Below are 26,865 nucleotides of genomic sequence, written 5' to 3'. Positions count from 1 at the left end.
AGGTCGACAGCCTCCCGCAGTAGAAAATATTTATTAACTTTTGAACTACCACACGAGCCAAGCGAGCGAAGCGAGCGAATCACGGCAGCGGCTGGCGTAAATATTCAAATAGGTAGCGAGGAGCAAAGCGACGAGCGAGTTAGGTTAACTTTTGAACTACCGCACTAGCCAAGCGAGCGAAGCGAGCAAGTCACGTCAGCGGCCGGCGTAAATACTCAAAGAAGTAGCGAGGAGCGAAGCGACGAGCGAGTTAGGTTACTTTTGAACTACCGCACTAGCCAAGCGAGCGAAGCGAGCAAGTCACGTCAGCGGCCTGCGTAAATATTCAAAGAAGTAGCGAGGAGCGAAGCGACGAGCGAGTTAGGTTAACTTTTGAACTACCGCACTAGCCAAGCGAGCGAAGCGAGCAAGTCACGTCAGCGGCCTGCGTAAATATTCAAAGAAGTAGCGAGGAGCGAAGCGACGAGCGAGTTAGGTTACTTTTGAACTACCGCACTAGCCAAGCGAGCGAAGCGAGCAAGTCACGTCAGCGGCCGGCGTAAATACTCAAAGAAGTAGCGAGGAGCGAAGCGACGAGCGAGTTAGGTTACTTTTGAACTACCGCACTAGCCAAGCGAGCGAAGCGAGCAAGTCACGTCAGTGGCCGGCGTAAATATTCAAATAGGTAGCGAGGAGCGAAGCGACGAGCGTGTTAAGTAAACTCTTTAACAGTTTATTATGAAAAGTCACTGCCCACTATCGATTAGACACCTCAAAATGATGAAATTCGGGGATCACGTGTCAAGAATTTAACCAATATTTGAATAAGTAATTTATAAACAGTTTCGACTGACTGTAGAATCGCTGTTAGCAGATGTAACAAATGGACAGGAAATTCAAATGCATTTTCAAATGACTGAAGATTCCTGCCCTGGGATGAGCCGCGAGCTGCTTGCAGCTCGCGCACCACGCACCCTCGAAGGTATACAGCCCCCCGGAATAGAAAATATTTGAATGGGAAATTTATAAGCACTTCCGATTGACTGTGGAATCGCTGTTAGCAGATATTAACAAATTGACGGGGAATTTTTATGCATTTTCAACTGACTGAAGATTTCTGCCCTGGGATGCTTCGCGGGCTGCTTGCAGCCCGCGCACCACGCACCCTCGAAGGTGGGCAGCCTCCCGAAGTGGAAAATACTTGAATGGAGAATTTATAAGCATTACCGACTGACTGTAGAATCGCTGTTAGCAGATGTAACAAATGGACAGGAAATTCGAATGCATTTTCAAATGACTTTCCTATTGCTTCAACCCAGAGGCAAAAGAGGCTCGCGGGCTGCTTGCAGCCCGCGCACCACCTACCCTCGAAGGTCGACAGCATTTCAAAATAGAAAATATTTGAATTGGGAATTTATAAGCACTTCCGATTGACTGTGGAATCGCTGTTGGCAAATAATAACAAATTGACGGGGGATTTTGATGCATTTTCAAATGACTGCCCTATTGCTTCAACCCAGGGGCAAAAGGGGCTCGCGGGCTGCTTGCAGCCCGCGCACAACGCACCAGCTAGTTATCATATATATATAAAGCTACACTACCACTCACTGACTGACTGACATCGGGTTTCTCGGAAACTACGCGGAAAGTTGGGGGGATAACGACGTGATCGTGTAGAGGTGCTCCCAGTGACCACCGGAAAAATATAGCGATCTCGATCATCTTCGAATACCGAGTGGACCCATGGAGGTGCGCGAAAACGGTGCCACCTGGAGGGGGGGTGTCTGAACAAAAAATGCTCGGAACTGGTGGCGATTACCAGGGGTGGTGGAAAAATGGCGATTTTCGCGAAAACAAGATGGCCGCCGTACTTTGCCAAAATCGCCGTTTATGAATCCTTACGTCTCAAATTTGGCACACGTGCTCTGTTCGAGCCGGCGAATCGATCAGTGCCCCGTTCGAGTGGCTCCGGGCCCCAGTTTCCGACTTCCATACAACGTAAAATCCAACGGCCCGCGGAAACGGTGCGAGTTGAGTGGGGGGTCCCGAAACTAAAAATGATCACCACCCTGTGACGCTACCAGGGAGCTGTAGTGGGACGCTCGATTTTGGAATTTTTCCATTTTTGGCGCAAACATAAAAACGTAAATTTAGACGAGGTGGCACGACGGAGAAACACACCAATGACGCATTCATACTCACCCAGCTCCCAGGATATCCAGAAAAATCCGAAATCCTGAACTTTCTCACAGCCCGCGGAGACGGTCGACGGCCCGCGCAAACGGTAGCAGCTGCATCTGGGGTGCTCGAACTAAACTTGTAGTAGACCTCGAGCAATTACCACAGAGTGCGAAAAAAATTCAAAATGGCGGAAAAAATGGCCGCCGCCATACAAATGCTAAAATGGCCATCGCTGGTTCGATCGCGCTGAAACTTGGCAAAGAGGCTTTAATCGAGCCGCACATTAAGTTGGCATACTCATAATCGAGTCTCCACCGCTGGTTTCCGAGTTTCATACAACGCAAAATTCGACGGCTCTCTGAAACGGCGCCAGATAGCCGGGGGGTGTAGAACTAAAAAATGATCAGGAAGATGGGGTGCTACCAGGGCAATTGAGAAATTTCAAATTGGACGTAATTTTTTTTTCAAAAATTGCCGATTTTTCAAGGCAAGATGGTGGCGCCGGTTACTTTACGATCGGTCTGAAAATTGACTTTTGTGCTCTGATCGGCCAGATTTACAAAACTGCATACTCAGAATTTCTCTCCGACCCCCGGTTTCCATTTTCCATATATCACATAATTCAACGGCTCTCTGAACCGGTGGCAGGTAGGTCGGGGTCGCCAAAGTAAAAAATGCTTCAAAACCTGGTCCGCTTCCAGATATATAAAAATTTTTGTTAAAAAGCGACATTTTTTTTTCGAAAATTTTGTATGGAAATTTCCATATTAGGAAGGGTAATTTGAATAGCAACGGCAAAAGACGGCGCCGCGGGCTGCTTGCTGCCCGCGCACCGCGCAACCTCGAAGGTCGACAGCCTCCCGGATTAGAAAATATTTATTAACTTTTGAACTACCGCACGAGCCAAGCGAGCGAAGCGAGCGAATCACGGCAACGGCTGGCGTAAATATTCAAATTGGTAGCGAGGAGCGAAGCGACGAGCGAGTTAGGTTAACTTTTGAACTACCGCACTAGCCAAGCGAGCGAAGCGAGCCAGTCACGTCAGCGGCCGGCGTAAATATTCAAAGAAGTAGCGAGGAGCGAAGCGACGAGCGAGTTAGGTTAAATTTTGAACTACCGCACTAGCCAAGCGAGCGAAGCGAGCAAGTCACGTCAGCGGCCGGCGTAAATATTCAAAGAAGTAGCGAGGAGCGAAGCGACGAGCGAGTTAGGTTAACTTTTGAACTACCGCACTAGCCAAGCGAGCGAAGCGAGCAAGTTACGTCAGCGGCCGGCGTAAATATTCAAAGAAGTAGCGAGGAGCGAAGCGACGAGCGAGTTAGGTTAACTTTTGAACTACCGCACTAGCCAAGCGAGCGAAGCGAGCAAGACACGTCAGCGGCCGGCGTAAATATTCAAATAGGTAGCGAGGAGCGAAGCGACGAGCGTGTTAAGTAAACTCTTGAACAGAAGCGACTTTAGGGCGATTCCCACTCAAACAAAAAAACTACCTACGTAGGTTAAAAACTATTAAAACTACGTTAAAAAAACCGACTTCAAAAACCGAAAAGTAGGTTCTTATTTTTAGTGCCGAAAGCATAATGAATTTGATTTTAAACGAAGCTACTAAAAAGACTGAAGTTTTCAATACGTAATATTATTATACATCTTCACACATTTATTGAGTGAATGAGCCAATCGTTCACGCTTTATAAGCGTAGGACTTACACCAAGAGTAGTGTAGTTTTTGTATCGAAAATAGCCAATTTTTTTTAATGCGAATAATGTAATTGAATTGCAAGTAGGTAGTTCTTGTATCAAAAAATAGCGTAGTTTAATAAGTGCTTAGTGCTTGGCACCGACTTCAAACCTATATAGTGAATAACACAACTAAATAATATGTAGTAATTAATTATTTTTTACTTTTCCGTTTTTGAAGTCGGTTTTTTAAAGTAGTTATTTTTATAGTGTAACGATATCTTATTCGATACACCCTTTGACTGTAGTCCTATGGCTTTCACTTAGATATTTTTAGTGCCGAAAGCATAATGAATTTGATTTTAAACGACGCTACTAAAAAGACTTGAAGTTTTCAATATGTTTTATACATCTTCACACATATTTTATTGTCTTGAACAGTTTATTATGAAAAGTCACCGCTATTGATTAGACACCTCAAATAAATAAAATTCGGGATCACGTTTCAAAAATTTAACCAATATTTGAATAAGTAATTTATAAGCAGTTTCGACTGACTGTAGAATCGCTGTTAGCAGATGTAACAAATGGACAGGAAATTCGAATGCATTTTCAAATGACTGAAGATTTCTGCCCTGGGATGAGCCGCGAGCTGCTTGCAGCTCGCGCACCACGCACCTTCGAAGGTGGACAGCCCCCCGGAATAGAAAATATTTGAATGGGAAATTTATAAGCACTTCCGATTGACTGTAGAATCGCTGTTAGCAGATATTAACAAATTGACGGGGAATTTTAATGCATTTTCAAATGACTGAAGATTTCTGCCCTGGGATGCTTCCGCACCACGCTCCCTCGAAGGTCGACAGCATTCCAGAATAGAAAATTTATGAATTGGGAATTTATAAGCACTTCCGATTGACTGTGGAATCGCAGTTAGCAGAAAATTATAAATGGACTTGGAATTCTAACACATTTCCTAATGACTGCCCTATTGCTTCAACCCAGGGGCAAAAGGGGCTCGCGGGCTGCTTGCAGCCCGCGCACAACGCACCAGCTAGGAGGTGGTGCAATGGAGAAACACACCAATGACGTATTCTTACTCGCCCAGCTCCCAGGATATCCAGAAAAATATGAAACCCTGAACTTTCTCACAGCCCGCGAAGACGGTCAACGGCCCGCGCAAACGGTAGCAGCTACATCTGGGGTGCTCGAACTAAACTTGGAGTAGACCTCGAGCAATTACCACAGAAAGTGAAAAAAATTCAAAATGGCGGAAAAAATGGCCGCCGCCATACAAATGCTAAAACGGCCATCGCTGGTCCGTTCGCGCTGAAACTTGGCACAGGGGCTTTAATCAAGCCTCACATTAAGATGGCATACTCATTATCGAGTTTCCAAAGCTGGTTTCCAAGTTTCATACAACGTGAAATTGGACGGCTCTCCGAAACGGCGCTAGATAGCCGGGGGGTGTAGAACTAAAAAATGATCAGGAACATGGGGCGCTACCAGGGCAATCGAGAAATTTCAAATTGGACGCAATTTTTTTTTCAAAAATGGCCAATTTTTCAAAGCAAGATGGTGGCGCCGGTTACTTTACGATCGGTCTGAAAATTGATTTCTGTGCTCTAATCGGCCATATTTACAAAACTGCATACTCAGAATTTCTCTCCGACCCCCGGTTTCCATTTTCCATACATCACGAAATTCAACGGCTCTCTGAACCGGTGGCAGGTAGGTCGGGGTCGCCGAAGTAAAAAATGCTTCAAAACCTGGTCCGCTTCCAGGGATGTAAAAAGTTTCTGTAAAATGCGAAATTTTTTTTTTTTCGAAAATTTTGTATGGAAATTTCCATAGTAGGAAGGATGATTGAATAGCAACGGCAAAAGGTGGTACCGCGGGCTGCTTGCTGCCCGCGCACCGCGCAACCTCGAAGGTCGACAGCCTCCCGGAGTAGAAAATATTTGAATAAGTAATTTATAAGCAGTTTCGACTGACTGTGGAATCGCTGTTAGCAGATAATAACAAATGGATAAGGAATTCTAATGCATTTTCAAATGACTGAAGATTTCTTCCCTGGGACGCGCCGCGGGCTGCTTGCTGCCCGCGCACCACGCAACTTCGGTGGAAGATTGCCTCCCGGAGTAGAAAAAAAACTTGAATAGGGAATTTATAAGCATTTCGGACTGACTGTAGAATCGCTGTTAGCAGATGTAACAAATGGACAGAAAATTCGAATGCATTTTCAAATGACTGAAGATTTCTGCCCTGGGATGAGCCGCGAGCTGCTTGCAGCTCGCGCACCACTCACCCTCGAAGGTGGACAGCCCCCCGGAATAGAAAATATTTGAATGAGAAATTTATAAGCACTTCCGATTGACTGTGGAATCGCTGTTAGCAGATAATAACAAATTGACGGGGAATTTTAATGCATAATGAATTTGATTTTAATCGACGCTACTAAAAAGACTGAAGTTTTCAATATGTTTTGTACATCTTCACACATATTAAACTGAATTCGCAAGGGTGATATTACAGTTAATCTGTTATTGTTAAGAAGTTATTTAAAGCTTATATTTCTTTGTTAATTGTTAATTTATGTATGTTATTTTAATTTAGTTAAGTTTATTTTTTGTTTTATAAAATTGTATCTCTGTCGCATTGGGCATTGTCCTGTAATGGCATGTGATGTTTTTTAAATAAATAAATAAATATTTTATTGAGTGAATAAGCCAATCGTTCACGCTTTATAAGCGTAGGACTTACACCAAGAGAAGTACACTACTCTCTGGTTTTGTATCGAAAATAGCGTATTTTTGTATTGCGAATAATGTAGTTCTTGAATTGCATGTAAGGTAAATAGCAACTAAATATTATGTAGTAATTAAGTAGGTATATTAAATCGTTTTTATTTTTTACTTTTCCGTTTTTGAAGTCGGTTTTTTTAACGTAGTTATTTTTATTTAATACTTTTTAGTGTATTTTTCATCACGAATCAACGATTTTTTATCATTGACTGTAGATTGTAGAATCTCTGTTAGCATATACATAGTAACAAATGGACTGGAAATTCGAATGCATTTTCAATTGACATTGAGATACAGCCTGGTGGCAGATGGACAAACAGTCAGCCAGTCCCCATAGGGTCCCCTTTTTACCCTTTGGGTACAGATCCTTAAGAATAGAACATTTTTATTTTTAATTAAAAAAATTTAAATCATTAATATTCAAGATCTGTAGAATAAGTGTGGAACCTATACTATCACATTAAACATTAGGGTGGAGTGATATTGTGTGAAATAATTTTTTTTTGTTTTTTTCAAATGGCATAGCGACAGAAAGGTGCCTTTTAATGAGTGAATTCAGCATACAAAATATTGTTTACGTGTCTTGATGTTTTGAGGTGCCCCAACCCAATTGAAAATTAGAAAAATATGATTTTTTAGCAAACTTTGATTTATTTTTTAATCACAGTATTTTTTATGGCCTTCAAGTCTATTATATAACAAACTTATTTGAATTACATTAAATAATAGCCTGATAAGTTGTTTTAACGTTTTTCATTAATGAAAATTATATTATAGAGGAGAGGAATGAAAATATCAGAAATAATTAATTATTTAGTACTAGCTGCGCTTCGCGGTTTCACCCGCGTGGCTCAGCTCCTGTTAATCTTAGCTTAATGAAATAAAGCCTTTAGCCTTCCTTGATAAATGGGCTATCTAACACCGAAAGAACTTTTCAAATCGGACCAGTAGTTTTTAAGATTAGCGCGTTCAAACAAACAAACTCTTCAGCTTTATAATATTAGTATATAAATTATAATATTGGATGGTTTCAGGATGGTTTTTTTTCAAAACTAGGCATTGGCAGTCGTGATACTGATACTCTTGCCATTATAAAACCATTTTGTTTACTTTCTCAACAAACTGCACTTGAAGCCTCTGTCACCAATTTGATAATATGCATTACGGCCTGGGTAAGGCAAAGAAAATCTTTGATATTTTGAAACATGTAGTCAAACCGCTATTCACGATGGTCCGGGAGCCAGCAGCAGATTTTATGACCAAGTTCCTCTCAAGCGGTAATTAGTAAAATGCATCAAAGTATAGTATTATGAAGCCTCGTGAACGTCAGCTGGAGCTCGGTTGGGGGGAAGAGCGGTTGCAGCCTCCCGTATCAGCTGACGGTTTTTCCACCAAGATACGGCCAGCTGACATATATATTTATCTACAGTTACATATAAGCTATCATCAGGTAAATTTTTGTTTGAGAGGAAATAACGGAAAATAAATTTTTCTTTAAATTTAACTTTCATGTTCGAGACACCAGCTGACGTATAATACACCATGTTGTAACCAGCTGACTATTTTTTTTCGTTGAGATATTGGGTTAGCTACAATTTGACAAATTTTTAGCTGAGAGGAAATGAATGAATGAATGTATTTTTTTTCCTATGTGCGTGGGAGGCTACAACCGCTCACCCCCCCAACCGAGCGCCAGCTGACGTTCACGAGGCTTTATAATACTATACTCTCATGCGACTGACGAATTATCTCTTGAGAGGAAATAGTTAACCAAATTTGCACCTGGCTCCCTAACCACGATGTCTTTTAAGATTTATTCAGATAAATTAGAAGTCAGAGGCTTAGTGTTCTTACATTCTTGCCACATAGTTAAGTCGGTATAATCTTTTGAGCAAGTACAAGAGAGTTAAAAAAAATGCATTTGCAACTTCAAATATCAAAATATAACCTTTGGTACCGAGTGACAAAATACTTCAGTTATCTTTTTTTGTTCTTTTTTGTTCGTTTGTCGGTCTTGATAAGGTTTTAATAAGCGTCTATATTAATTTGTCATGGTGTGTCGAATAAGTTGTAGTACTCTGTTACAGCTAATAGTGGGAAGCGATGCTTTTCGCCACACATCAAACATTTCCGTAGCTTATCTTTCGGATAAATCATGAATTTTGTTATTTTATTAGGTTTAAATTCATATCTAATAAATAAGTAATAATTTCTTAGCATCAGTATAAGTTGGTAATTGAATATTTATCTATTAATAATTATTTATACTGATTTTTTATTTCATTTAGCTTTCACCAATGTTGTGATAAAAATTAAGTGTGAATAAAATGTACCTACCCACCCTCTTCAAATATTTATATGATTTCAAATCAAATTGGAATAATAAAAATTCATAATCAACAAGCATTCAATGAGAATTTTATAAATCAATACAGTTTACTTTAACATACATGCTTTATGCAAAGTTATCTAACAAAAAAATAAAGGTATTTTAAAAAATTATATGAAAGCAATTTAAATTATTTTTTTCTACTTTATGAATATTATTACTAACTTACTAAGAGACACTAGAATCTAGATTAAGGTGATGAATTAATTTTTCTAACATTTACGGCCCTTTTTAAACCTTCGTAATTTTTATATTATTAAAGTTGTCGTGATGAAAATTCTTGACAAGAAAGTTCAATAGTAACACAATACGTCTACCGTTTTAGAAACATGATTCCATGATATTTTCTCGATAGAAAAAAAATACAAAGTTCTCATTGTTATTTTTTTTTAATCTCTGGCATCTTCAAAATAACAAACGTAAAGTTACGACTTTTTGGATATTAACTATAAAATATACAACCTATACGTCTACCGTGTTAGAATTTTGAAATATGCGATGGTTTTGAAATAAACAAGAAATACTTGAAATTAGCGCGCGACCAGCCAATATAGCGAGAGCCGCCCTGTACCTTCCTACCCCGATCGCTGCACGAGTCATTCCCGCTACGGCCGTCACACGGGGAACTTGTGTCGCTTGCGCAATCGTAAAAAAGGGTGACAACACGATAAGACAAAATGAGACAAATGGGGACAATAAAGAAAATAAGAAGAAGAAACATAAAGGTTGGAGGAAAAATAATGCTTACAATTGGAACAAATTAATGAAGTAAGTTGGTTTTATTTTAAATTTGATGATAATTGTATTATAGACGATGTTTGATATGTACCCCTGTTTTAAGTACATAACGAATGTGTAAGATTTTTTCATTTATAGCATAAATAATCTTTTCAGAAATCCGGAATCCAGAAGGAAAATAAACCCACTGATTGTTCACAATGTGAACCCACTCCTTCGTAAGTACCTTTATTCAGTCAAAAATGTATGTTATCAACGCTCTACTGGTTTTATCGCATGATTCCATTTTTAGCAAAAAGCAACAGAGTGCAAAGAAATAAAAAATCATGGTGAACTTAGTGGAAGTATGGTGGACGTAATATGGAATTATGGAACAGGAGCTCGTTGGAGTAGTATTATATTTTAAAAAAATACGAAAAAATTTCAAGAATTTCTTAGTAGGTGGTAGATAAGTACGTGGGCCACACTGAAAGTTTTGCGTAACTAATAAATAAAACAATTTATTTGTCTAATATTATATTTACTACTTTTTAAAGTATTCTCCGTTACATTTAAAACACTTTTTCATACGTTCAAACCATTTCTGGAAACATGAGGACCATTGGTCCGAGGGTATGTTTTCTGCGTGCTGTTTGAAAGCAATCACGGCCTCTTCTGGCCACGTAAATGTCGAACCACTCATTGAATCATAGATTTTTGGGAAAAGGAAGAAATCGCAAGGTGCTAGGTTAGGACTGCGTGCTGCATGAGTCACGTGCTCTATGTTTTTAGAAGCCAAAAATGACTTTGTTTTGTTCGCGGTGTGCACCGAAGCACTGTCGTGGTGCAACAAGATGCGACTTCTAGGTCGCTTTTCTCTTATTTTTTCTAAGACATTGGGCAAACAAATAGTGGTGTACCACTCGGCATTAACAGTCTTTTGTAACTCAAGTGGGATAGTGCAGACAGGATTCGTCTTAGAGAAAAATAATGCAATCATTTGTTTGCCGACCCTTCTCGCCTGCCTCAATTTGGTTGGTTTGCTGTCACTTTCAAACACCCACAAAGAATATTGGTGTTTTCTTTCTGGAATATAACCATGTATTCATATTTCATATCTTGCCGTGTATAATACACGGCATTAGAATGTCCGTAATTGTACTTTAATAGCATTTCTTAACACCAATCTACTCGATGTCGTTTTTGTTCTGGAGTGAGTTTGGGAGCAATCCACCGACAACCAAGCTTCCTAACTTTGAAATGTTCATGTAAAATTTTCTGAATTTGGCTCATACCAATCCCCAAATGTCCTCGAATCTCCTAATAAGTGATATGGCAATTTTCTTAAATTAGTCGTCTGACGGTAGCCATATTTTCCTCCGTGATCGCAGTTGAGGGTCGACCTTCACGAATTTCATCATGGAGAGAAACACGGCCGCGATGAAATTCAGCATATCAATGCCTTACAGTGCTCAAATGAGGTGCTTCCCTCCCAAAAGTATTTTGAAGGCGAGCAGTGCAAGCTTTCGGAGAAAGCGAACTTTTAAAATCATAAAAAATCATCGCCCTAAAATTGTTTCGTGTTAGTTCCGTTTTTGCTACGGACAACGAACTTCAACTTGAGATAAAAAAAATTGACAAGCGCTTCCCGCCAAATTTTTTTTTCCTAAACTTATGAGACTTCATATGTTAAAAAAATATAACATTCGAAATTCAAACATTTATGGGTGGCCAGAAACGCAAAACTTTTAGTGTGCACTAGGTATGTTGTATAAAGAATTTGATGTTGATATTTATTTCATTTATACTTACTACACCTGTGCGGGAAATTGCTTAGTACTAAAACCGGTTTATATTCATATTTACATAGTAATGTGAGTTTTCATTTCGAAAAATTTTGTGTAAGTATATTAAATTGAGTTCCTGGGTGATCTGGAAACACAATTGGGCCCGGAGGATGGCGCTGCAGTCACTCCTCCTAATCACATGAACCGATTTGGATGAATATTTGTGTGCACATTTCATTGTTGTGGGATGATTGGTTGATTCGTTTTCACATTAGCTAATATTATGTATTTTTGTTGTTAGAAAGTAAACTTAATTTAATGTTTATAATACATTATTATTGGTATAAATAAGCCAGTGTTCGTCTCACATTGCTGTACCTGCCTACCTATCCTACCAGGGCCTAACTTTGTTCTGGCTATTTTATTTTGATTATTTGTAATGAATAATTACAATTATAATAGAGTGCAAAAAATAAATACATGCGTCAATATATTTTGTGTTTTTTTTAAACAATTTTTTTATTTAAAAATATATCATTCCGACCGCGGCTTTGCCCGCGTGGAATTAGGTTATATCGTGAATCCTGTTTTATCCCACAGAAGTGTTCAGTTCGGATAAAAAGTATCCTATGTGTAAATCCAGGCAATTAAGTAGCTATATTTTATCAAAATTGGTAATGTAGTCTTGACGTGATTAAGTAACAACTAACAAAAAAATATACAAATTAACATCCAAAGTTTCGCATCAGTTTTACTGTATTAGCGATATCTTCCACTCTTGACTTTGACTGAGAAGAATTAGGGTTTATAACTTCTTTCAGAAATAGTACCTTTCATTTCTGGGCATGATGTAATATCTACGTCAGCATCAAATTCTATCTAAATCAATTCAGTAGTCCGCGTAATTAGGTACCATTTCATTTTTTCAGAGTAACAATATTTTTTGTTATTTTAAAGATTATTTATAACCTGTATTATTTTGTAATAAAGTAAACATTACGAAATAATAATAATTAATAATTATTAATAATGTCTAAGTAGTTGTTAAAAAGAAGATAATTTTGTGTTTATAAGCAAGAAAATAAAACCAATAAATCAACAATTAAATATATGTATAACAATATTATAACTGTATGACGACTCCATACATGTTTGTCCCGAGTCGGCCAGCGGCAGCGCGGCGAGTATGCAAGAATGAATTCGCGCACACCCGCGTTCGCGATAGCGAGCTATTAGACTCCGCCCGCCAAGCAGTGGATTTTTTTTTGTGTATCGTCTTAATAAGAAAATGAAACACATTAAAAAGTTTTCATTATAATATATTTACACTGAAAACATAATATCCAAACCATATGATAACTATTTATTTAATTTAATTATAAACATGACTTGGTGTAGGTATAGGTACTATGTTTAAATTAATATTTTAATGATAGGTACAGTAACTTTTATTTCATATTTTTGTCAAGACTTCTGCAGGGATCCCGAGTTACATTGTTCTTGAAAGATATTTTTTGGATAGATATATTATATTTATGATGTTTGATGAATTAAAATTTATAAAGAGTATGGCCAAATTATTATACTCGGTTCCTTTCTTATAGCAAACAATGTTGTTTAAAATGTAGACGGCTTTCACTTATTAGGTATATTCTGTATATTATAGTAAGAAGTATAAAATGTACAGTAGCAATAGCTTGATAGCTATATAGTAGCAATAGCTTGATAGATATCTGAAAACTTGATAGTTTTCAGAGATATCATGGTTATTCAAATTGAAGTTTATACACTTTAATACTATTTTTCATCTATAATATAATACCATCAATGGGTCAATCAGTCTGAGTTATTCAATATTAATAACACTAATAACTTTCTGGAATCTTAGACAGACACCTCAAATAAATGAAATTCGGGATCACGTTTCAAAAATTTAACCAATATTTGAATAAGTAATTTATAAGCAGTTTCGACTGACTGTAGAATCGCTGTTAGCAGATGTAACAAATGGACAGGAAATTCGAATGCATTTTCAAATGACTGAAGATTTCTGCCCTGGGATGAGCAGCGAGCTGCTTGCAGCTCGCGCACCACGCACCCTCGAAGGTGGACAGCCCCCCGGAATAGAAAATATGTGAATGGGAAATTTATAAGCACTTCCGATTGACTGCGGAATCGCTGTTAGCAGATAATAACAAATTGACGGGGAATTTTAATGTATTTCCAATGACTGAAGATTTCTGCCCTGGGATGCTTCCGCACCACGCTCCCTCGAAGGTGGACAGCCTCCCGGAGTGGAAAATACTTGAATGGGGAATTTATAAGCATTACCGACTGACTGTAGATTCGCTGTTAGCAGATGTAACAAATGGACAGAAAATTCGAATGCATTTTCGAATGACTGCCCTATTGCTTCAACCCAGGGGCAAAAGGGGCTCGCGGGCTGCTTGCAGCCCGCGCACAACGCACCAGCTAGTCATATATATATAAAGCTACACTACCACTGACTCACTGACTGACATCGGTTTTCTCGGAAACTACGCGGAAAGTGGGGGGGATAATTATGTGATTGTGTAGAGGTGCGCCGAGTGAGCAGAGGAAAAATATAGCGATCTCGATCATCTTCGAAAACCAAGTGGACCCCTGGAGGTGCGCAAAAACGGTGGTACCTGGAGGGGGGGTGTCTGAACAAAAAATGCTCAGAACTGGTGGCGATTACCAGGGGAGGTGGAAAAATGGGGATTTTCGCGAAAACAAGATGGCCGCCGTACTTTGCCAAAATCGCCGTTTATGAATCCTTACGTCTCAAATTTGGCACACGTGCTCTGTGCGAGCCGGCGAATCGATCGGTGCCCCGTTCGAGTGGCTCCGGGCCCCAGTTTCCGACTTTCATACATTGGAAAATCCAACGGCCCGCGGAAACGGTGCGAGTTGGGTGGGGGGTGTCGGAACTAAAAATGATCACCACCCTGGGACGCTACCAGGGAGCCATAGTGGGTCGCTCGATTTTGGAATTTTTCCATTTTTGGCGCAAACATAAAAACGTAAATTTAGACGAGGTGGCGCAACGGAGAAACACACCAATGATGCATTCATACTCGCCTAGCTCCTAGGATATCCAGAAAAATCCGAAATTTTGAACTTTCTCACAGCCCGCGGAGACGGTCAACGGCCCGCGCAAACGGTAGCAGCTACATCTGGGGTGCTGAAACTAAATGTGTAGTAGACCTCGAGCAATTACCACAGATGGTGAAAAAAATTCAAAATGGCGGAAAAAATGGCCGCCGCCATACAAATGCTAAAATGGCCATTGCTGGGCCGATCGCGCTGAAACTTGGCACAGGGGCTTTAATCGAGCCGCACATTACGTTGGCATACTCATCATCGAGTTTCCATCGCTGGTTTCCGAGTTTCATACAACGCGAAATTCGACGGCTCTCCGAAACGGCGCCAGATAGGTGGGGGGTGTAGAACTAAAAAATGATCAGGAAGATTGGGTGCTACCAGGGCAATGGAGAAATTTCAAATTGGACGCAATTTTTTTTTCAAAAATGGCCAATTTTTCAAAGCAAGATGGTGGCGCCGGTTACTTTACGATCGGTATGAAAATTGACTTCTATGCTCTAATCGGCCAGATTTACAAAACTGCATACTCAGAATTTCTCTCCGACCCTCGGTTTCCATTTTCCATACATCACGTAATTCAACGGCTCTCTGAACCGGTGGCAGGTAGGTCGGGGTCGCCGAAGTAAAAAATGCTTCAAAACCTGGTCCGCTTCCAGGCATATAAAATTTTTTGGTAAAAAGCGAAATTTTTTTTTCGAAAATTTTGTATGGAAATTTCCATAGTAGGAAGGGTAATTGAATAGCAACGGCAAAAGACGGCGCCGCGGGCTGCTTGCTGCCCGCGCACCGCGCAACCTCGAAGGTCGACAGCCTCCCGCAGTAGAAAATATTTATTAACTTTTGAACTACCACACGAGCCAAGCGAGCGAAGCGAGCGAATCACGGCAGCGGCTGGCGTAAATATTCAAATAGGTAGCGAGGAGCAAAGCGACGAGCGAGTTAGGTTAACTTTTGAACTACCGCACTAGCCAAGCGAGCGAAGCGAGCAAGTCACGTCAGCGGCCGGCGTAAATACTCAAAGAAGTAGCGAGGAGCGAAGCGACGAGCGAGTTAGGTTACTTTTGAACTACCGCACTAGCCAAGCGAGCGAAGCGAGCAAGTCACGTCAGCGGCCTGCGTAAATATTCAAAGAAGTAGCGAGGAGCGAAGCGACGAGCGAGTTAGGTTAACTTTTGAACTACCGCACTAGCCAAGCGAGCGAAGCGAGCAAGTCACGTCAGCGGCCTGCGTAAATATTCAAAGAAGTAGCGAGGAGCGAAGCGACGAGCGAGTTAGGTTACTTTTGAACTACCGCACTAGCCAAGCGAGCGAAGCGAGCAAGTCACGTCAGCGGCCGGCGTAAATACTCAAAGAAGTAGCGAGGAGCGAAGCGACGAGCGAGTTAGGTTACTTTTGAACTACCGCACTAGCCAAGCGAGCGAAGCGAGCAAGTCACGTCAGTGGCCGGCGTAAATATTCAAATAGGTAGCGAGGAGCGAAGCGACGAGCGTGTTAAGTAAACTCTTTAACAGTTTATTATGAAAAGTCACTGCCCACTATCGATTAGACACCTCAAAATGATGAAATTCGGGGATCACGTTTCAAGAATTTAACCAATATTTGAATAAGTAATTTATAAACAGTTTCGACTGACTGTAGAATCGCTGTTAGCAGATGTAACAAATGGACAGGAAATTCAAATGCATTTTCAAATGACTGAAGATTCCTGCCCTGGGATGAGCCGCGAGCTGCTTGCAGCTCGCGCACCACGCACCCTCGAAGGTATACAGCCCCCCGGAATAGAAAATATTTGAATGGGAAATTTATAAGCACTTCCGATTGACTGTGGAATCGCTGTTAGCAGATATTAACAAATTGACGGGGAATTTTTATGCATTTTCAACTGACTGAAGATTTCTGCCCTGGGATGCTTCGCGGGCTGCTTGCAGCCCGCGCACCACGCACCCTCGAAGGTGGGCAGCCTCCCGAAGTGGAAAATACTTGAATGGAGAATTTATAAGCATTACCGACTGACTGTAGAATCGCTGTTAGCAGATGTAACAAATGGACAGGAAATTCGAATGCATTTTCAAATGACTTTCCTATTGCTTCAACCCAGAGGCAAAAGAGGCTCGCGGGCTGCTTGCAGCCCGCGCACCACCTACCCTCGAAGGTCGACAGCATTTCAAAATAGAAAATATTTGAATTGGGAATTTATAAGCACTTCCGATTGACTGTGGAATCGCTGTTGGCAAATAATAACAAATTGACGGGGGATTTTGATGCATTTTCAAATGACTGCCCTATTGCTTCAACCCAGGGGCAAAAGGGGCTCGCGGGCTGCTTGCAGCCCGCGCACAACGCACCAGCTAGTCATATATATATAAAGCTACACTACCACTGACTCACTGACTGACATCGGTTTTCTCGGAAACTACGCGGAAAGTGGGGGGGATAATTATGTGATTGTGTAGAGGTGCGCCGAGTGAGCAGAGGAAAAATATAGCGATCTCGATCATCTTCGAAAACCAAGTGGACCCCTGGAGGTGCGCAAAAACGGTGGTACCTGGAGGGGGGGTGTCTGAACAAAAAATGCTCAGAACTGGTGGCGATTACCAGGGGAGGTGGAAAAATGGGGATTTTCGCGAAAACAAGATGGCCGCCGTACTTTGCCAAAATCGCCGTTTATGAATCCTTACGTCTCAAATTTGGCACACGTGCTCTGTGCGAGCCGGCGAATCGATCGGTGCCCCGTTCGAGTGGCTCCGGGCCCCAGTTTCCGACTTTCATACATTGGAAAATCCAACGGCCCGCGGAAACGGTGCGAGTTGGGTGGGGGGTGTCGGAACTAAAAATGATCACCACCCTGGGACGCTACCAGGGAGCCATAGTGGGTCGCTCGATTTTGGAATTTTTCCATTTTTGGCGCAAACATAAAAACGTAAATTTAGACGAGGTGGCGCAACGGAGAAACACACCAATGATGCATTCATACTCGCCTAGCTCCTAGGATATCCAGAAAAATCCGAAATTTTGAACTTTCTCACAGCCCGCGGAGACGGTCAACGGCCCGCGCAAACGGTAGCAGCTACATCTGGGGTGCTGAAACTAAATGTGTAGTAGACCTCGAGCAATTACCACAGATGGTGAAAAAAATTCAAAATGGCGGAAAAAATGGCCGCCGCCATACAAATGCTAAAATGGCCATTGCTGGGCCGATCGCGCTGAAACTTGGCACAGGGGCTTTAATCGAGCCGCACATTACGTTGGCATACTCATCATCGAGTTTCCATCGCTGGTTTCCGAGTTTCATACAACGCGAAATTCGACGGCTCTCCGAAACGGCGCCAGATAGGTGGGGGGTGTAGAACTAAAAAATGATCAGGAAGATTGGGTGCTACCAGGGCAATGGAGAAATTTCAAATTGGACGCAATTTTTTTTTCAAAAATGGCCAATTTTTCAAAGCAAGATGGTGGCGCCGGTTACTTTACGATCGGTATGAAAATTGACTTCTATGCTCTAATCGGCCAGATTTACAAAACTGCATACTCAGAATTTCTCTCCGACCCTCGGTTTCCATTTTCCATACATCACGTAATTCAACGGCTCTCTGAACCGGTGGCAGGTAGGTCGGGGTCGCCGAAGTAAAAAATGCTTCAAAACCTGGTCCGCTTCCAGGCATATAAAATTTTTTGGTAAAAAGCGAAATTTTTTTTTCGAAAATTTTGTATGGAAATTTCCATAGTAGGAAGGGTAATTGAATAGCAACGGCAAAAGACGGCGCCGCGGGCTGCTTGCTGCCCGCGCACCGCGCAACCTCGAAGGTCGACAGCCTCCCGCAGTAGAAAATATTTATTAACTTTTGAACTACCACACGAGCCAAGCGAGCGAAGCGAGCGAATCACGGCAGCGGCTGGCGTAAATATTCAAATAGGTAGCGAGGAGCAAAGCGACGAGCGAGTTAGGTTAACTTTTGAACTACCGCACTAGCCAAGCGAGCGAAGCGAGCAAGTCACGTCAGCGGCCGGCGTAAATACTCAAAGAAGTAGCGAGGAGCGAAGCGACGAGCGAGTTAGGTTACTTTTGAACTACCGCACTAGCCAAGCGAGCGAAGCGAGCAAGTCACGTCAGCGGCCTGCGTAAATATTCAAAGAAGTAGCGAGGAGCGAAGCGACGAGCGAGTTAGGTTAACTTTTGAACTACCGCACTAGCCAAGCGAGCGAAGCGAGCAAGTCACGTCAGCGGCCTGCGTAAATATTCAAAGAAGTAGCGAGGAGCGAAGCGACGAGCGAGTTAGGTTACTTTTGAACTACCGCACTAGCCAAGCGAGCGAAGCGAGCAAGTCACGTCAGCGGCCGGCGTAAATACTCAAAGAAGTAGCGAGGAGCGAAGCGACGAGCGAGTTAGGTTACTTTTGAACTACCGCACTAGCCAAGCGAGCGAAGCGAGCAAGTCACGTCAGTGGCCGGCGTAAATATTCAAATAGGTAGCGAGGAGCGAAGCGACGAGCGTGTTAAGTAAACTCTTTAACAGTTTATTATGAAAAGTCACTGCCCACTATCGATTAGACACCTCAAAATGATGAAATTCGGGGATCACGTGTCAAGAATTTAACCAATATTTGAATAAGTAATTTATAAACAGTTTCGACTGACTGTAGAATCGCTGTTAGCAGATGTAACAAATGGACAGGAAATTCAAATGCATTTTCAAATGACTGAAGATTCCTGCCCTGGGATGAGCCGCGAGCTGCTTGCAGCTCGCGCACCACGCACCCTCGAAGGTATACAGCCCCCCGGAATAGAAAATATTTGAATGGGAAATTTATAAGCACTTCCGATTGACTGTGGAATCGCTGTTAGCAGATATTAACAAATTGACGGGGAATTTTTATGCATTTTCAACTGACTGAAGATTTCTGCCCTGGGATGCTTCGCGGGCTGCTTGCAGCCCGCGCACCACGCACCCTCGAAGGTGGGCAGCCTCCCGAAGTGGAAAATACTTGAATGGAGAATTTATAAGCATTACCGACTGACTGTAGAATCGCTGTTAGCAGATGTAACAAATGGACAGGAAATTCGAATGCATTTTCAAATGACTTTCCTATTGCTTCAACCCAGAGGCAAAAGAGGCTCGCGGGCTGCTTGCAGCCCGCGCACCACCTACCCTCGAAGGTCGACAGCATTTCAAAATAGAAAATATTTGAATTGGGAATTTATAAGCACTTCCGATTGACTGTGGAATCGCTGTTGGCAAATAATAACAAATTGACGGGGGATTTTGATGCATTTTCAAATGACTGCCCTATTGCTTCAACCCAGGGGCAAAAGGGGCTCGCGGGCTGCTTGCAGCCCGCGCACAACGCACCAGCTAGTCATATATATATAAAGCTACACTACCACTCACTCACTGACATCGCTTTTCTCGGAAACTACGTGGAAAGTTGGGGGGATTTCGACGTGATCGTGTAGAGGTGCGCCGATCGACCAGAGGAAAAATATAGCGATCTCGATCACCTTCGAAAACCGAGTGGACCCCTGGAGGTGCGCAAAAACGGTGATACCTGGAGGGGGGGTGTCTGAACAAAAAATGCTCGGAACTGGTGGCGATTACCAGGGGAGGTGGAAAAATGGGGATTTTCGCGAAAACAAGATGGCCGCCGTACTTTGCCAAAATCGCCGTTTATGAATCCTTACGTCTCAAATTTGGCACACGTGCTCTGTTTGAGCCGGCAAATTGATCGGTGCCCGGTTCGAGTGGCTCCGGGCCCCCGTTTCCGACTTCCATACAACGTAAAATCCAACGGCCCGCGGAAACGGTGCGAGTTGGGTTGGGGGTGTCGGAACTAAAAATGATCACCACCCTGGGACGCTACCAGGGAGCCATAGTGGGTCGCTCGATTTTGGAATTTTTCCATTTTTGGCGCAAACATAAAAACGTAAATTTAGACGAGGTGGCGCAACGGAGAAACAAACCAATGATGCATTCATACTTGCCCAGCTCCCAGGATATCCAGAAAAATCCGAAATTTTGAACTTTCTCACAGCCCGCGGAGACGGTCAACGGCCCGCGCAAACGGTAGCAGCTACATCTGGGGTGCTCAAACTAAACTTGTAGTAGACTTCGAGCAATTACCACAGATAGTGAAAAAAATTCAAAATGGCGGAAAAAATGGCCGCCGCCATACAAATTCTAAAACGGCCATCGCTGGGCCAATCGCGCTGAAACTTGGCACAGAGGCTTTAATCGAGCCGCACATTAAGGTGGGATACTCATAATTGAATTTCCATCGCTGGTTTCCGAGTTTCATACAACGCGAAATTCGACGGCTCTCCGAAACGGCGCGAGATAGGTGGGGGGTGTAGAACTAAAAAATGATCAGAAAGATGGGGCGCTACCAGGGCAATGGAGAAATTTCAAATTGGACGCCATTTTTTTTTCAAAAATGGCCAATTTTTCAAAGCAAGATGGTGGCGCCGGTTACTTTACGATGGGTCTAAAAATTGACTTTTGTGCTCTTATCGGCCATATTTACAAAACTGCATACTCAGAATTTCTCTCCGACCCTCGGTTTCCATTTTCCATACATCACGAAATTCAACGGCTCTCTGAACCGGTGGCAGGTAGGTCGGGGTCGCCGAAGCAAAAAATGCTGCAAAACCTGGTCCGCTTCCAGGCATATAAAAATTTTTGGTAAAAAGCGAAATTTTTTTTTTCGAAAATTTTGTATGGAAATTTCCATAGTAGGAAGGGTAATTGAATAGCAACGGCAAAAGACGGCGCCGCGGGCTGCTTGCTGCCCGCGCACCGCGCAACCTCGAAGGTCGACAGCCTCCCGGAGTAGAAAATATTTATTAACTTTTGAACAACCGCACGAGCCAAGCGAGCGAAGCGAGCGACTCACGGCAGCGGCTGGCTTAAATATTCAAATAGGTAGCGAGGAGCGAAGCGACGAGCGAGTTAGGTTAACTTTTGAACTACCGCACTAGCCAAGCGAGCGAAGCGAGCAAGTCACGTCAGCGGCCGGCGTAAATATTCAAAGAAGTAGCGAGGAGCGAAGCGACGAGCGAGTTAGATTAACTTTTGAACTACCGCACTAGCCAAGCGAGCGAAGCGAGCAAGTCACGTCAGCGGCCGGCGTAAATATTCAAAGAAGTAGCGAGGAGCGAAGCGACGAGCCAGTTAGGTTAACTTTTGAACTACCGCACTAGCCAAGCGAGCGAAGCGAGCAAGTCACGTCAGCGGCCGGCGTAAATACTCAAAGAAGTAGCGAGGAGCGAAGCGACGAGCGAGTTAGGTTACTTTTGAACTACCGCACTAGCCAAGCGAGCGAAGCGAGCAAGTCACGTCAGCGGCCGGCGTAAATATTCAAAGAAGTAGCGAGGAGCGAAGCGACGAGCCAGTTAGGTTAACTTTTGAACTACCGCACTAGCCAAGCGAGCGAAGCGAGCAAGTCACGTCAGCGGCCGGCGTAAATACTCAAAGAAGTAGCGAGGAGCGAAGCGACGAGCGAGTTAGGTTACTTTTGAACTACCGCACTAGCCAAGCGAGCGAAGCGAGCAAGTCACGTCAGCGGCCGGCGTAAATATTCAAATAGGTAGCGAGGAGCGAAGCGACGAGCGTGTTAAGTAAACTCTTTAACAGTTTATTATGAAAAGTCACTGCCCGCTATCGATTAGACACCTCAAAATGATGAAATTCGGGGATCACGTTTCAAGAATTTAACCAATATTTGAATAAGTAATTTATAAACAGTTTCGACTGACTGTAGAATCGCTGTTAGCAGATGTAACAAATGGACAGGAAATTCAAATGCATTTTCAAATGACTGAAGATTTCTGCCCTGGGATGAGCCGCGAGCTGCTTGCAGCTCGCGCACCACGCACCCCCGAAGGTATACAGCCCCCCGGAATAGAAAATATTTGAATGGGAAATTTATAAGCACTTCCGATTGACTGTGGAATCGCTGTTAGCAGATATTAACAAATTGACGGGGAATTTTGCAATGCATTTTCAACTGACTGAAGATTTCTGCCCTGGGATGCTTCGCGGGCTGCTTGCAGCCCGCGCACCACGCATCCTCGAAGGTGGGCAGCCTCCCGAAGTGGAAAATACTTGAATGGAGAATTTATAAGCATTACCGACTGACTGTAGAATCGCTGTTAGCAGATGTAACAAATGTACAGGAAATTCGAATGCATTTTCAAATGACTGCCCTATTGCTTAAACCCAGAGGCAAAAGAGGCTCGCGGGCTGCTTGCAGCCCGCGCACCACGCACCCTCGAAGGTCGACAGCATTTCAAAATAGAAAATATTTGAATTGGGAATTTATAAGCACTTCCGATTGACTGTGGAATCGCTGTTGGCAAATAATAACAAATTGACGGGGGATTTTGATGCATTTTCAAATGACTGCCCTATTGCTTCAACCCAGGGGCAAAAGGGGCTCGCGGGCTGCTTGCAGCCCGCGCACAACGCACCAGCTAGTGCATATTATAAAAGTCAATGCATTATAATTTTATTATTATCAATAAAATGTATATTTCTACTTTTTTAATGTCTGAACTGATTATTTGCATAATTGTTTCGATAAATATATATTTAGTTACATGTAGGAATTACAATACATTATTTTCTGGAAATTTGTTTCGCTGTGTCGCTAATAGCTACTACAATTTCAAATTAGTCAGATTTTATTTGAGCATATAATTTGTTTTTTGGAGATATACTAATTCTAATGAAGATTTTTTAATGCTATTTCTTGCTTAAATTCGAAATATATTTATTTATTCCATAAACTTAAATATTCTAAAACAAAATAAAATATTTCAACAAGGATAATTAAAAATAATTTACGTAAGATAAACCAAACCAAAATGTAGCAAATAATATCCAAAACATAAAAAAACAACAAATATAATATTTATTATATTTGTTGTTTACCTAACGTTAAGTATTTACTTAACGTTAGGTACCTAACCTATCCAAAAATATCCATCACAACAAAAATGATTCCCGCTAACTAACCGTCAAACAGAAAATTTATAATTAAAACAATTGCAAATCACAAAGGATCGAACGAAAACAATGTTATAACAAGTCATAATAAAATTGTATCCTACATCTGCCGTTTGGCTCCCCCTTACAACCCCTGTAACCAAAGTCACCTGTCGAACGATTTTGTATTTTGATTTTGACTTACTTTTTATTCATTTTGAAAGTGAATTTGCAAGCTACACCTTTTGTGATGCGGTATATATTATTTGTTTCTGTGTTAATCGTTTGTAGGGAAAATATTGTACCTATCACTTGTTTAAATAAACAAAGTTTGGCATTTTTTTTTATGGGTAAATTACTCATGCTTTCCGCTTGCCTTTTCTTCTAGCATCTAGTTCATAACTCTCCTATGACATAGCTCCTTGGAAAAGCAAATAATTTTTTGACCCTGAAACAAAAAGTTGGATAATCTGACTGAATAAAGATATATTGGGCTACTATGGTGGCCAAACCCTCATAGGAGGTCACTATATCTTCGCATGGGCAACAAAATATGGGCTGATAAATTAATCTATACCTACTGAAAACTTGAAAAGTCGCCTCTATGCCCTCATCGTACAAAACGTAGAACACGTTGTTACATTTATAAACTGTCGGCTCTATGCCCTCGTTGAACCAAACGTAGTACACGTTATATACAGTTTATTTACTGACCTTAGAGGAATATCTAAAATTGCAGAAAATTACCAAAGTGCATAACCCTGCACTGAAGCTCTACCTCACGTACAAAAGGATAAGTGCAGTTCTATGTAAAATTTCCTTAACCCGTTTGAAAATCGTACTACAACACTACAAGACAGTATTGAACGGAGTAATTACGTGAATCGTTTGTTTTTTTATTTAGGGTGAAAGCTGACTCTGCCTGTTAACATTAGCTATTAACAGTTACAATTGTCTCGTGTTTATGGATTTGGGGTTGTGTTAATGCCTTAATCCTTTTAAGGACTACATGGAGAAATGTTGATTGTTGAAAGAACCTTTGGAGAGTATACAAGATTTACATTAAACTAGCCGTGCCCCGCGGTTTTACCCGCAGTGCTCCGCTCCTGTTGGTCTAAGCGTGATGATATAATATAGTTGCTAGCCTTCCTCGATAAATGGGCTATCTAACACTGAAATAATATTTCAAATTGGACCAGTAGTTCCTGAGATTAGCGCGTTCAAACAAACAAACTCTTCAGCTTTATAATATTAGTATAGATTACTAAGCTGGATGAAAGATCTACTAACAGAAGATAGTAGTCATCAAAATATGTCTTTTCAAACGCAGATATAAAATTCTTATCCTTTTACTAAATTCACATCAGCCACTATTCTCAATCGTTAACACCAGGATAAGAATATTGAATAACATTATTTATTAATAGTTTGTACCAGATAATATTTAGTATAGATAAAATGTTTTATGTTTTTGTATAAGTGGTACAAGTGTGTCAAGCGATCAAAGCACTAAGGTGTTTAATAAGAGTTAAATAAACAAAATTAATGAAGCCATTAAAATCCAGCTTAATGCATTCATGTCATCTGTTACAGGTGTAAATATAGATTTAATATTCATAGATCGATAAGTACTTTGTTGCACAGTTGATGGAAGAAAACATATAAATAAGTAGATTGGCTGATATTTCTGACATTGTCGTTCTTTTTTTAATTAACCATGCTTATTTGTAGGAGTGTTTATTAATATTATTTTACAGTGAATACATGGTAATGTAACAATATGAAGATAATTTAATAAATAAGATTTAGCAAAATAGTATTAAGATAAAACTCTAATTAAATAGCTCTACCTCTAGTTTTTAACGATAGTTTTCTATAACATGCATAAAAACGCGCATATATTTAAAGATGTTTTACGCGACTCACACTTAAAAATTCTAGTGCGTACGTGCAAAAGTCAGCACTAAACAATAACCCATACACATCCATACAAGTCGAATGAAATCGTGGGAAAACAATTCTATATAATAAAATGTTGCGATCCGCTAAGCGTTTGTCGAGGAATGTAAAGGATTATCTTCATATAATAACAATGCTTATTGCTTATGTGTAACGGGCGATAATCCTGTGTTACTCGTTCGTCTGAGTAACTAAGTGTTGAGGAGATACGGGCGCGATTTCATGTAGCATCCGTTAATAGCTGAATTGATAAAGCTGCACGGTTACATGTGGGAGGTGCTATAATGCGACCTAATTTAATGTAAATCAATTTGATAGTATTTGTATTCGTAAAATGCATCAATTTCATAGCATTTAGTTTTATCATTGATGACTACACTTACCTACCTAAGAAAGTGTTATATTGCCCGGGACCGACATAAAAACATTAGAGAGGAAGGACCCTTAAAATAGACTTCATGTGGATTGTTTGTGAGTATAGCATGAAATTGTTACAATTATTTTAGCATTCAAAGCATGCATTATATTTATGACGTAACTAGAAATCACAAATACATACAAATGTGTAAGATCTAAAAACGCGGAGTCTTCATGCGAATTTCGTTCCGTATGTATGTCGATCACTGCGGATTTAATGTAGACCATCATTATCGATAAGACACGCGCTAATTTTGCTTGCAGTATGACGGCTACCGTGATTTTGTACGCGGGAACGAACTTTTGTACAATATTTTATTCAGTTTTGACAAAGGAATGTAGCGTGGTATAACATATACTGTATAACTAAGATTTATGTGTAATTTGAGAAAAATCTTTTTTATTATAATAAATGTAGCTCTACCTATTAATTATTTATTCTATTGGTTTTCATTAGATATAAATTATAATATTATAGGAAAGTATTTTAAGTCATAATTATTACAAATTAACAATAATTATTGTAAATTATAAAAAAATATCATTTTAAAAAATATCATTTAATCGTAACACAGATTCATCCAAAAAAATATTCTTCCGACGTCGGGGCGTGGTAATGGCACCGTCAACCATTTACCGCCAAATAACATAATTCAATGACAATTGTTTTATAATGAGCGACCTTCTGATTTGTCAATGCCGAATAATGATCATCAGAAAGGGCGTATTCAGAAAGAAAGCTTGAAACTTATAAGCGCTTATCGGCGCTTGTCATGTTCATATATTTTCCTGCGCGGGTTACCAGCACTGACAGGAAAATATATGAACATGACAAGCGCCGATAAGCGCTTA

The 26,865-nt window shown here is 41.1% G+C and overlaps 1 long non-coding RNA gene across 2 annotated transcripts; it reads left to right on the top strand.

The window, feature by feature from the left end:
* The first annotated feature begins 9,225 nt into the window (after positions 1–9,225).
* Positions 9,226–12,025, top strand: LOC149899749 (uncharacterized). Of its 2 annotated transcripts, none has more exons than XR_016457917.1 (4): positions 9,226–9,798; positions 9,925–9,986; positions 10,061–10,220; positions 11,510–12,025. It is a non-coding gene; the product is annotated as an uncharacterized LOC149899749 (long non-coding RNA). The 2 variants fall into 2 exon arrangements; XR_016457916.1 differs by having other exon boundaries at positions 10,061–10,224.
* The last annotated feature ends 14,840 nt before the right edge of the window (positions 12,026–26,865 follow it).

The sequence above is a fragment of the Colias eurytheme genome, chromosome 20 (genome assembly GCF_061535395.1).
Source record: "Colias eurytheme isolate Ceu_HAF_F1 chromosome 20, ilColEury1 Martin Lab GWU primary, whole genome shotgun sequence".
Lineage (NCBI taxonomy): Eukaryota > Metazoa > Arthropoda > Insecta > Lepidoptera > Pieridae > Colias > Colias eurytheme.
This window is presented reverse-complemented; position numbering and strand designations above follow the sequence as displayed.